This window comes from Pinus tabuliformis, chromosome 8 (genome assembly GCF_031772625.1).
Source record: "Pinus tabuliformis cultivar Carrire ecotype Pingquan chromosome 8, CPIR1, whole genome shotgun sequence".
In the NCBI taxonomy this organism is placed as follows: Eukaryota; Viridiplantae; Streptophyta; class Pinopsida; order Pinales; family Pinaceae; genus Pinus; species Pinus tabuliformis.
The window spans coordinates 1,673,984,157-1,673,991,156 of record NC_142294.1 but is presented as its reverse complement, the minus strand read 5'-3'; positions in this window follow the sequence as shown (position 1 = coordinate 1,673,991,156).

The window sequence follows — 7,000 nt, the reverse complement described above, 5'->3', positions numbered from 1 at the left end:
GTGTGTAGATGTACATTATCAAAAATTTATAAGAAAAACCCGTGCATCGACTTATCAATATGATTCCTGCACAACTACTATATGCTTGGAATTTAAATATTGTTGGATCCCATATAGTTACAAGACCTACAGAATTTCCTTCTGTGTTTGTTGCACAATCACTCCATTGTCGGCATATTTTAAGAAAAATATCAATGCATTTTTCCTTTTCCATCATGGTCTCTTGTAGCAGGACGATGGATGGACCTTTACATTTTATGTTTTGTTTTAAGGATCTCCTAATATGGGCTCTTATGTAACCAGCTCACAAAATAGAAGAAAAGATATATCAACGACTTCAAAATAAACCTCTTCGAGGGGGAAACCTCCTTTACATTACACAAATGAACAATTCTTGGATGATGCAAATGACAATACCTCCTTTCCATATATAGGAGTCTAAGGGGTCCCAATACAATTAGAGCCTACATAACAATAATATTGTAGCGACACAAAATAACAATAGTGGGCTTCTATGGGGAACAATAATAATGACATGGTGACTATATGGGCACAATAATACAATAAGGGGGTTGCGCTAATAACAATAAGGGGTTACACTAGTAGTATAGGGACCTAACATGCCCCTCTCCTTCAAAAGTGTTGCCTTCAATGCTTGAGTACTTCTAGATGCTTCTGTATAAAATTATCATACTCCCATGTGGAATCTGTAGCGGGTAAGTTCTTCCACTTAATGAGAGACTCTGAAATTGATCAATTTCATAGCTTTTTATCTGTTGCTTCATGTTCCAATATGATTTTTCTTCCTCCTCAAGTTTTGGAAATATTATTTGAACTAGGTTATTCTGAAACTTTTGAATGAGTGGCAACACTTCTTTGTCATTCTTCCATTTATCCCTTGCTTTTTTTATCGAATCTACTTGGATAATATAAATGGCATAAAACAATGCTTCCACATCCTCATCCTTTCTTGAAAGTGCACCTGCAACAAAATTTTCCTTCCCCTTTTTGTAGATGATTTCAAAGGCACAACGAAACATCTTTGTGCCCCATTTTTGTTTTTCTTCTGAAAATAAACTTTGTTTTAAAAAGTATTTAAGACTATCATGATCTGATTTTACCTTGAAGTGTCTTCCCATTAGGTAAGGTCGTCATTTCTTAGGTGCATGTAGTATTTCCAACATTTCCTTCTCATAGATATCTTTTCATAAATACTTTCCTTTGATTGGACAACTTTTGAAAGAAATGGGTCTTTCTTCTTTCACTAAAACAACAACAATTCCATTTCATGAGGCATCGCATTCCAAAATTGATGTTTTTGTGAAGTCTTGCATAGCTAAGACTGGTGCTTGCCACATTGCCTCTTTAAGATGTTCAAAGACATTTGCTGCTTCATGAGTCCAAGAAAATGCATCTTTATTTAGTAATGTTGTTACAGGTGCTGCTATTCTCCCATAATTCTTAACAGAATTGTGATAATACCCTTTCAACCCGAGAAATCCTCGCAGATGCTTTATGAATGTGGTAATTTTCCATTCCTTAATTTATTTTATTTTTCTAGGGTCTACCTTAACACCTTCATGAGATAGAGTATGACCCAAATTTTCCACCTCTTGTACTCCAAAGAAACATTTGGATCTTTTTGCATATAATTATTTCTCCTCCAATAGTTTTTGCACCTTGTGAACATGTTGAAGATGATCCTTCCAAGACTTGTTGTAGATTATTATATCATCAAAACTTCACTTGTAACCCAGAAACTCAAAACTTCAAAATATCCTCTAGTATATTGTTCTCATCTCCGATATCATGTATATTTTCCTGTAAATTCAACATCTTATGTAATTTACTAAAACAGAAGACAAGAATCTACTCTACTCTTTACAATGGAAGCACATAAATATCAAGCAAACAATAATTGACAAGAGGAGGATAATCAAATAAACATAACACAATAAGTATTTGGGGAGAACCACAACTCAAAACCCCAATATCTGTATTGCATTAATTAGAAATCCAAGATGATATTACAATGCTTTCTCTCACAAGAACAAACCCAACACTCAGTAAAATCAAACTCCAACTCACAAGCAAACTCTTGGTCAACACGTAGCTAATTCTCCAACTCTCCAAGCCCTTATTTCCTTGTGAAATTCCTATGGATGATTAGCCCATATTAATGGGAATTCAGAGAATCGAAAACTACACAATCCCTTCAAGATTTAGTTCCTGATTTCATGCATGATTTGTGCAACTCAAAAAATTATACAATTGATAGTACAATGTCCCTGCACTCTAGTCTCAACTAGGTCTTTCTCTGATTTGACATGCATGATTTTATGATGAGGGAATCTTCAGTTAACTAGAGTAGCACTAGTTGAGTGCATTAGTGCACCAACTCACTATTAACTCATTATTAGTTCCTCAAACAATTTGGAACTAATTTAATTGAAATTGAACTCACAATTAACTGATACTAGACACCTATAAAATAGGGAGAACATAGACATGACTACAAAAAGACTTCCAACTCGAAATTTCTAAGCTAATTAAGTTAATTAAACTTAATTAACTATTTACAAGTTGTTATGAGAATAGAATTCGATTTTAATTCATAGTTCAATTCAACAACAAATTAAACTAGAATTTCTTGTTGTCATTTATCAACAAATTGGATTTAGTGTGATCCAGAAGTCCAAATTTCTTAATGTTTTGAAGATTTCTTTTCCATCTTAATTTTTTTTTTTTTTTTTTTTTGCTGAATTAAGCGTCGGACCTTCTATTCAAATTGAAAATACAACCATATTAGAAAATATACAAATGAGATGTGGGCCTCATAAAGCCAAGGAAACCGTCCCTATGGCCACTATCCAGGCCCAGGAACCACAAAAAACATGATGTCGAAACCACAAAAGATAATCTAATCACCCAGACTTTTTTCTTTGTCATCAGAGATATAACGGTCATTAGCAATATCGGACTGCTAACAAGCACACCCTTTAACTCTTGAATTGGACCCAATAAGCCTTTAGAGACCACTCTATAAAAGTTACGGGTTTGTTTTGCCTGATAACCCTTGTGCATGTAATCCGCCTGAAATCCACCAGATGCATGCGATTCCTGTGAGTCTGAGTAACTTGCTCACTGTTTAACACTACTTTCAAACCAGAAGCCTGATAAAGCTATTGTTAAAGTTGATTTCGGGTCTGAATGGGTTGGTAACCACCTTGCTCTTTGCCACACGGAATTGATAAGATTGCTAATATTTCTCCTACCTACTCGCACTTAAACCATGCTCCCCTCGGATTGTAGAACTTTGGGCACATATTCTGGCTTAGAAACTGGCCATTCTTTTCTCTTATCTCCTTGAACTGCTATTTCATGTGGACTGAAATTCAACTATTTCCAGAAATATATGACCTACTACTATCCCCTGCTCTGATTGAGCTCCCAGTCTGTGATCGTCTGTCTGAGACACTCATCTCTCAATATACCATGGGGGATCTCTATATATTTATATTTATTGTTTCTTTTAGCACAGAGTACGCCTTCATTGGCTAAGATGTCCACTAATTTGTTGGTTTTACAACACACATGAATGAAACTCAGGGTTATCATGTTCTACACGTGGGATTGAATCCTTTGATAGACTTGAAGAAGCTTCCAATGTCTTGAAACTTTTTCCGAAGTTGAGCCATAGCAAATTTTCTTAATCGAATTGATAGTCAATTTGGAATTGGCTTCAATTATAATGTTATGAAGATTTGAGTCCCTCAAGATTTCTAAGCATTGCTCCTGGGCCATGAGCTCTACTATATTGTTTGTGGCTTTCCCCAAATTACTAGGAAATATGATTTTTATACAACCCTATTCATCCCTTATAGTTCCCCCATAACCAGCCATGCCCGAGTTTCCTTTTGAGGCCCCATCAATCTTGCATTTCATAAAACCTTGAGAGGGAGGTTGCCAGAAATCCTTATCAGCAATTATGTGATTTGCATTTTTGTTTTTTCCCTTTGGGATGAGCCCCTGCACACACAACTATATTAGTATTTGCATATCAGAATCTTTAGGTTGGTTCTCAGGGGGGTTTTAATTAGGGTTCTTACCATTTCATTGAGTTGTCTTAAAATCTATGCCATGATGCTCTAGGAAGAACCTTTCCTGTTTTTGAATATTATGTTGTTGCGTTCCTTCCAGACATCCCAGATTAGAAATTTTGGAGCTAAAGCCCAAGCTTCGTTGACTGTTTGATTATCAGAGAAATTTTTCCTCCAGTTTGTCTGAATATTTAAGTAATTCAATTCTGCAATGTCAATGTAAAAGGGCAGAGGTTGATAAGGTGATCCATACTTTCTTCTTGTAATTCACATAGCTGGCATTTAGATGGACCTGTTATCCCTCTTTTCATAAGCCTTTCCCAGGCTAGAATTTTTCTATGCTGCACTAACGACATGAACAATTTGATCTCCATCCAGCTTTGGTTCTGCCATAGGTCCTTCCATACCCAACTAGGGTTTTGAAAGTCAAGCCCAAGGGCTATGCGCTTGTCCTCTTTGAGGTTAAAGGTGCCTTCATTGTTATTGCCCCATCTCAACTGGTCTGAATCTGCTGATATCAGAATCTTTCTCTGTTCCAGGATAGTTGTTAGAGCTTCTGCCCGTGCCTTCAAGGGGGAGTCATCACTGTCTACCAGGTTCTTCCATATCCTCCATTTTCAATCACTATTTTCCTAATCCTAGAAGTCATTTACTTTGAGTAATCTTTTGTTGTCAGTGTCATTCTTGATATTTACAAATTCTTTTCTTCACAATTTGGGTTCCTATTGCCACTTATCCTCCCAAAACCTTGCAAGGTTTCCATCTCTAATTTCTTAGAAATTGTGTTTTTGAATAATGGCTCTATTATCCCAAGCTTTGTTCCAAATGTGGGAGCCTTTGATGATCCCAGAAATTATAATGTGATCCCTATCTTGCCAATTGTTTTCATATTTCTATTTCCAATTTTTGGCGCAAGGGGAAGTTGAATCTTTTAGCCATATCCACCATAGTTTTTCCCCCAAAAATTTGTTTAGCACTTCAGGATCATCCAGTCCCAAACCTCCATGTGACTTAGGTTTACAGATTTTATCCTAGGCTACCAAGGCCCATCTTTTTTCTCTTCCCCTTTGCCCCAAAGAAAATCTCTTTGGATATTTCTACATAGTTGCATGACTCCTTTAGGAGCTGGAAGGCCTGAAAACATAAAGATGGGGACAGTTTGTAGGACAGCTTTTGTGTGCACAAGTCGTCCTGCTAAGTTCAAAGGCCTACTTGTCCTTTTCTGTATTTTATCGTGAACCTTATTAATCATAGGCTCCCACATTGACTTTCTCAGAGGTTTATCAGTTAGTGGTACTCCCAGATATTTGGAAGGTAGCATATCTCTTTGAAAGCCTAGAATTCTGGATATGTTTCTCTGAATAGCAATGTCAATATAAAAAAATAAAATCTTTGATTTGGTAAGGCTTACCTCTATGCCCGCATCCAATGCAAAGTCTTTCAATATTATTTTGTAGGCTAGAGCTTCCCTAACCATAGGTGTACCCCGTAGCATAGTATCATCCAAAAATTGTTGATGGTTCAAAGCATCTCTCTTCATGGTGTGTTTGAGATGCTAGATTTTTCCTTCTACATTGGCAGATTTGATAGCTTTTCCTAGCCCTTCCATCATGAGAGTAGAGAGGAAAGATGAGAGAGGATCTCCTTGTCTGAGCCCTCTCGTCGGATTAAAGGGCTTAGATGGTGAACCATTTACCAGGATTGAAAAACTAGAGGTAGTTAGAAGGGCCATCACCCATCTCACCCAGTTATGGTCAAATCGATATGCTATAAGAACTCTCCTTATGTAAGCCCAACTTATCTTATCATAAGACTTTTCTAGGTCTAGTTGCATAATCATTCCCACCTCCCTATTGCTTATCAGTGAGTGAACCACCTCGTGTGCTTGAATGCTAGTGTTGAGAATTTGTTTTCCTTCCACAAACCCCGTTTGTTCCTCAGATACAAGAATTGGAAGAAGGGTTTTAAGCTTGTTGGCTATTATTTTGGAAATTACTTTGTACACCACATTGAATAATGCTATTGGTCTGAATCTGTCCGGTGTCATAGAATTATCCTGTTTTGGAATTAAGGATATGAAAGAGGTATTAATCACCTTCAAAACAGTTCTATTTTTCCTAGAGTCCCCCACCACGTCGAGGATATTGTGCTTGATTATTCCCCAACATGCTTTAAAGAAGTCTACATTAAAACCATTTGGACCTAGTGCCTTCCAATTTCGCATTTCTTTGATGACTTCACTGACCTCCTCTTCATCCATAGGCCTATTTAGATTATAATTGTCTTCTCTTGTTACAAGCTTAGGAATGTGCTTTGTAAAGTCATTGATGAATTGTGATTTGTATAAGAGTGGTTCCTCTGCTATGCCTTGGAAATTTTGAACCAGATCAACTTCTATTTCTTTATGGGTATCGAGTTGATTTCCTTGATAATATTTTATTTTTGAGATTCTGTTATGAGACCTGTGATCCATCGTAGATTTGTGAAAAAAAATTGTGTTCCTTTCTCCTCCTTTTAACCATTGTACCCTTTATTTTTGTTTCTATAATATTTCCTCTTGTTTGTATAATTCTTCCCATTCCTATTCATGGTAGTCAGCCTGTTCCTTTCTTCCCCTATTGAAGCCATCTGTAATGAGGATCTGGTTAATTTCATGTAGCTTCTATTCTGCCACTTTTTTGGCTTAAAAAATGTTGCCAAACTCATTCTTATTCTAATATTTAAGCTTGATTTTGATGTGTTTCAATATTTTATGCAGGAGGAACATTTTAGTGCCTTGAACTTGCATATCCTCTATCCACCATTTTTCAATATTCTTGATAAAGTCTGAATGGGTAAGCCAAATGTTTTCAAACCTGAAAGGTCTGTTTCTTGGAGTTCCTATAAAGGATGCTTCAAGT